We start from the raw sequence: 7,030 nt of genomic DNA on the forward strand, positions 1-7,030 counted from the left end.
TTAAGCAGATGCTTTTCTTTTACAATGGTTCCTCACGAGGATTTATAACCATCGGATCTCAAAATTACTGTTCTTAGCCACAGATTAATATTTTTGTGCTGTTACGATATTTTGTATGATAATTATGATATTTTTGTTGTGATGAGTTAGGATCGGAAAATCGGTCTCCTAAATTCATTTGCTCCCCAAACGCCGCACGATCTCATGTCCGAAGCCAACAAGGTCGGATCACTCTTTGTCTCTCTCCCCCCTTATGTCCCTCTCTTTATATTCTCTCTCTCTCTCTTCTCACGACATGAATGTGCGTGCAACTTTGACTGGTTTAGAAAAAAGACTACTTGAGAAAAAACACCAACGTGATAATAATTGTTATGAACTCTATATATATGCATGAATTTGTTTATCGTTAAGATCCCCCCCTTTTTTTCCTATTCTTAGTTACTTATCTCTGTAACCTTTCGTAATTCGGGAACTTAAAAACCCTATCGATGAGTTATTTTCATTGTATATCTCAATTTTCGTTGACGATCAGTAAGTTTTTTATTTTTTTGAACTCATCCATTGGTAGGAACCTCTTCTTTTTTTTTTTTTTACTTTTGAACCGTCAATCTCCGTTACATGTGGGACCGGTCTCGGAAATTGCTGGAGTGAACTACAGAATTTTCAGCACCCCATTAGTGAGGTAGTGTGAGAATATTAATAGAGTGAACAAGGCTGCTTTAGGCGATAGAAGCCAAAAAAAAAAAAAAAAAGGTTGCAAGACTAAATTGATAAAACTGAGAGTTGAGAACATATACGATTATTGGCATCTCTTTTCTTAAGTTATGCCAGACAAGAGTTCACATTTCAAAGCGAGAATTCCAAACTGCAGAAAAACTGCGTAGGGGTAGTGGCGCCGCCCCTCTCTCTTTCTCTCCCTAACTTGTGGTTTTCTTTTCTCTTAAAACAATTGTCATTCTTTCAAAAAAGATTCCCGTTTGAAAAATCCTACGTTTGTTAAGGGGGGAAAAAGGAAATTTTGTCAAATGAAAAGGCAAGGAGGGTGGCGGCCCCCATGAGAGTCTACCCACCACCGTCTGCCGCCGCCATCGTGATATTGTGCAGAGCGATGGAAGGCTTCGACGACAGCCGATGGTGGCAACTAAGCTTTAGGCTTTAGTGGTGACGTTTTACATTTAAGTTTGGTGCGATAGGAAAGTCATAATTTGGGGAAGCAACATTTTGGGAAAGAAGATGTTGTCTTGGTACTTTCCTATTTTAAAAGGAGATCCTTTGGGTGTATTTACAAGTAGAGGGGGGTAAGTGGCACGATTGTCCTTCCTCACTTTTCTTCGATTGATGATGGCTAGCTGCGTCTTCATTGAACATGTGCACGACCATTTCAGCGTTGATCTTTGGTACCAGTCCTCCTTCACAATGCGGATTTTGAGAGCTGCCACTGGTTTGTCTAGTTTTTATCCATGTGATTTTCGAATGACTGCGATTCTAAACTAGACTACCATAGAAATATCGAAAGTGGAGAATTTGGTTATGTGCGATGCAATGGCGCAACTTGACTCTGAATAGAGAAGTGTCAAGAGGGCCGCATCAAAATCGGCCATTCTTGGGCTGAAGAACAAGGTTTATGCTGCAGAAGACAAGGAGTGTTGCTCCTTGCATCCTCTTTTTATCGTGCTAATTTAATAAGACAATTCCTTACTTTGATTTTGAAAATCATGCCATTTTGGAATTTAGGCTTGAGCAAGACAACTTGGACCAACCACGATGCCTGATTCTTGGGTGTCGTGAATCTGTTTGTTAGACGGCAATTAGTGTCCCGCGACATCAATAGCTGTAGAACGACATAGGGTACAACATTAAGGTAGCGAGAACCTCAATTATCCTTCCATTGGCTTTTCTTCAATTGCGGATGGCTAGCTTCATCTTCATTGAACATGTGCTCGCCTATTTCACCATTGATCACCATTACTAGTCCTCTTTCGCAGAGCAGATTTTGAGAGCCGCTCATGATTTGTCTAGTCTTAATCTGCATAGTTTTCATATGACGACAATTCTAGACCAGACGATCGTAGAAATCTTGGAAACGGAGAATTTTGTTATGCGTGATGTAATGGAGCAACTTGACTCATAATTGAGTGTACTAAAGTCGGACATCCTTGGGCTGAAGCACAAGGTTTATGTTCCAGAAGATAAGGAGTATTGTTCCTCGCTTCGCCTTCTGATCGTGCTAATCTGATAAGACAATTCCTTACTTTGGTTTTGTAATCATGCCTTCTTGGAATTTAAGCTTGAGCGGGACAACTTGGACCAACTACAACCCCCGATTCATAGGTGTCCCAAATCTGTTTGTTAGATGGACATTAGTGTCCCGCGACATTGGTAACCGCAAAACGACATAGGGCACCCCATTCAGGTAGCAAGAACCTCAACTATCCTTACACTAGCTTTTCTTCAATTGTCGATGGCTAGCTTCGTCTTCATTGAACATGTGCTCGCCCGTTTCACCGTTGATCACTGCCACTAGTCCTCCTTAGCAGAGTGAATTTTGAGAGCCGCTCGTGGTTTGTCTAGTCTTAATCAACGTAGTTTTCTTATGACGATAATTCTAGACTAGACGACCGTTGAAATTTTGGAAGCAGTGGATTTTGTTATGCGTGATGTAATGGAGCAACTTGACTCAGAATCAAGTGTATTAAAGTCGATCATTCTTGGGCTGAAAGATAAGGTCTATGCTGTAGAAAACAATGAGTGTTGTTCCTCGCTTCGTCTTTTGATCGTGCTAATCTGATAAGATAATTCCTTACTTTGGCTATGCAAATCATACCTTCTTGGAATTTAAGCTTGAGCGGGACAACTTGGACCAACCACGACCCCCAATTCATAGGTATCTTGAATCTCTTTGTTAGACGGACATTAGTGTCTCGCGACATGGATAGCCGTAGGATGACACATGGGTACCCCATTAAGGTTAGGAGAATCTCGATTGCCCTTCCACAAACTTTTCTTCAATGGTCAGTGGCTAGCTACGTCTTCATTGAACATATGCATGCCCGTTTCAACATTGATCACTAGAACCAATCCTCCTTCACGATGCGGATTTTGAGAGCCTCTCGTGGTTTGTCTAGTCTTAATACACGTGATTTTCGTATAACGGCGAAGTGGAGGATTTGGTTATGCATAAGGTAATGGAGCAACTTGACTTAGAATCAAGTAGTGTAATGAGGGGGACGTCAAAGTCAGCCATTCTTGGGCTGAAGGGCAAGGTCTATGCTACAGAAGACAGGGAGTGTTGTTCCTCGCTTGGTCTTCTGATCGTGCTAATCTGATAAAATAATTCCTCACTTTGGTTATGAAAATCATGCCTTTTTGAAACTTAAGCTTGATCGGGACAACTTGGACCAACCGCAATCCCCGATTCATGGGTGTCCTGAATCTGTTTGTTACACCGACATTAGTGTCCCTTGATATTGATAGCTCCAGGACGACATATGATTACCCCATTAAGGTAGGGAAAAACTTGATTGTCCTTCCACTGACTTTTCTTCAATTGCCGATGGCTAGCTATGTCTTCATTGAACATGTGTACACCCGTTTTAGAGTTGATCGGCGCTACCAGTCCTCCTTCGCAGTGCGGATTTTGAGAGCCGCTCGTGATTTGTCTAGTCTTAATGCATGTATTTTTTGTATGACGGCGATTCTAGACCAGACAACCATAGAAATCTTGAAAGTGAAGGATTTGGTTATATGTGATGTAATGGAGCAACTTGACTTAGAATCGAGCAGTGTCATGAAGGGCGCCCCAGAACGCTACATACTAATACACGCTCTTTTAGTCGTACCTATCTTATTAACGCAAGCGAAAGTCAATAAATATGGCACTATAACAAAACATTAGGGTGAAACACAAATTATGTAACATACTACTTCCATTATATATATATATATATATATATATATATATATATATATATATGCTAAAAGTTGGTTACATAACTTGCCATTTCCACCATTTCCTTTCTTTCAAAAGACTTCCATATCAACTATTACTGACGACGGGCGAGACGGTCCAAAAAGTTAGCTTAGCTCCTCTGTACACCGGCGACTCATATCCAAAAGCGAGACTAGCTATACGTATGGCCACTACATAAAGATATATGCATCTATGCACTAATACGCGCCCTTCGGCACGTCCTACTCGTCCCCATCACTGTCATTACTAATATCATCCATGAATTGTAACGGTCGTCGAAGCTCCCCACCGACATTCCAATACAACACCACAAATCCATATGGCATCAATGCCGTACAACCTATATTGACCCTATCACGCCCCGACTCTCGAGCCCGCGACATCCCTACCAAATCGCCATGAGGTCACGAAGGATAACGTCTCGGGTGCGTTATCGACCTTTCAACTATATACGCATGCGGAAACGGTTTACTCCCGGACAATATATATAAACAAACGGGGATAACATAGCGGAAGATACATACCAAGGCAAAGAATCAAAAAGTAACATATATATAGTTACAAGATAGTAGATGAGTCTTAACCCTACTGAGCTACAAAAATATATACAACCCCATACTTCGGGGCGGCTCACTAAGACCTCAAAAGGTTACCAGGTCAATAAGGTTAACTTCTCATCTACTCCAAAAGACTACCCTCATAACTTGGCCTTGGTATCCATAAAGCTCCATCACTTGGGACTTGAAAATGGTTCCCACAACGGGGTGAGATATAAATATCAATGAATCAAGCCTAAGCTCGGTTAGGGCACTAATTCGCCTATAACATCCTAACCACGAGGATTATAAAAACCACGATATAAACATATATCCGGAAATCATATCACATGGCAATAATCATCCACATGCATACTTACCGGTCTTCAGCCACACATAATGCAATGCTTGACTCAACTCAACGGTCACATCGGACAACCGACTGAATAAAACATCATACTCACAAGTATGCACTGGACACTACACAAGTCCATTTATTAACGATGATCACGCTCTTAGCGCCACAATGATGAGGATCCACGCGATCGGCATGATCGACTCTCACAATTAATGCGATCCCGCACTCTTCCGGCATGACCGGGCTACGTTCCTTTTCCCTCTCGGCAATGGCTACTACAAGCGGTGTATCCGGTGCACCCTACACGGCACGGCAAGTAGGCATCCTTATACGGGGCTTCGGTCCATCACAAGCTGCGACCAGCATTCGATAATCCCTTAAAACCATACGTACCATACGGGGCATGAATTATCGTGCTTCTGGCAAGTCGTGTGGTTCCATAAAAATGGTACGGTGTGTACTATGTGTATAGTACGAACTTACCAGGAAAAACCCATCATCGTCCCTTCATATGACCATACAGCACACCCGACACATCAATCAATTTATTCTCTTTAATTTAGGCCGGATGCTCATACAAACGTGCTCAAAGACTCGGCCCAAGGCCATTTTCATGCTAAAATATGTCTTTGATCTTGCACACGATCATATGCATATATAGACTACCACATTGATGCTGCAACGACACACGGGATAATTAACTCACAAACAATCACCAATTCACTCAACGAGCATTTAGGTTACTCAAATCAACATTTCAACGCGGCGATCCGCCCAAACAAAGTCATCAATTCAACACGAATAAACCAATTCGATTAGGCCACATAAAGTCTCAATTTCGTGCCAGAGTTATTGATTAGCCGGTTTGATTTATAGTCGCCAATCGATCGCTCGTCCTTAACCTATCGCTCGTTCGCAATCAAATCACAACATACAGTCAAATTCGTCTAACAACAATTAACCACAGACAATTCTAATTTAATCAATTATGGCCATTTACCCTAAATCGGGTTTCTAACTAATCCGACCATAATCAAATCTACCTAAATTCCCTATCAACTAGCCAACTAATCCTAGGCGCAATTAGCGCCCTAACCAAGGATTAGGGTTAACTCACCAAAAACGGTGGTCGAGGTTGGGTCGGACACGATTTTCAAGGCCGGGGTCAAAAATCACTATTCACGCACGGAAAGTCTTGTTCACATCGGAAACACTGTTCACCGGCGGCATTGTTTCGGCGACACTATTCACGGCCGAAATAGTGACGAGTTCGGCGGTGAAATCGCTGTAAACGGCAGCAGCTCGGCGATCGGAGGTCCGGCGAGCGACGGAGGCTGAAAAACAAAATCAACAGAGGTAAAACAGGGGAAACCGGGCTAAGTTGAGGGAAAATCGATCTCGAGGAACGAGGCGAGACCGGGGAAGGCTGGGGGACTCACCTGCAGGTCAAAGACGACCTTTGGGACCAGCTCGGGGCGGCGGATGGCGGCCGGAGGCGGCGGATGGCGGCCGGAGGCGGCGGTTCCAAGCTGGAACAGAACCGCGCGCAGAAAACAGAGGAAACGGCAGAATAGGGGAGGTCCGATCGGGGCTCAAATCGAGCTCTACGGGCGGCGATCGGCTTCCGACCACTTCGTGGGACAACTAGAGGTGGAGGACGATGGTTTAGGGTAGTTGGTGGCCAATGGATGCAGCTCAATCGCGACGGAGAATGGCGAACAGCAAATCGGCGCAAAACAGGGCAGGGGGACCGAGGGGGCTGTTCCGGGGCTGATCGGCGCTTCCGGGGCGACGCGCGGCGGTGGGATGGTGTCTGGAGGTCGAGGGGAAGATGGTGTGGTGGTGCATGTTGGTCGGAAGGGGCTCGGGATGGTCGGAGCAGCTCGGGCACTCCTCGGACGCAAAATAGAGCAGTCCGGCGCAGGGGCTGTTTTGGGCTTTCCGGCTGCGAACGGCTGCCGGGATGACGGTGGTGGCGGTGAGGAGTGGTGGACTGAGGAGTAGGGTGGTGGATGGAGGTGGTGGTTTGGCAAAAATCACCAAGGAAGAAGATAGTTCGGTGATGGAGGGGGAAGGGCTCGCGCGAAGGAAAACGGGGGAGGGGGCTACGGACGTGAGGGAGAAAGAGAAGAGAGAGGAGAGAGAGAGAGTGAAGCTTTGACTAGT

Source organism: Rhodamnia argentea, chromosome 4, assembly GCF_020921035.1.
Source record: "Rhodamnia argentea isolate NSW1041297 chromosome 4, ASM2092103v1, whole genome shotgun sequence".
In the NCBI taxonomy this organism is placed as follows: Eukaryota; Viridiplantae; Streptophyta; class Magnoliopsida; order Myrtales; family Myrtaceae; genus Rhodamnia; species Rhodamnia argentea.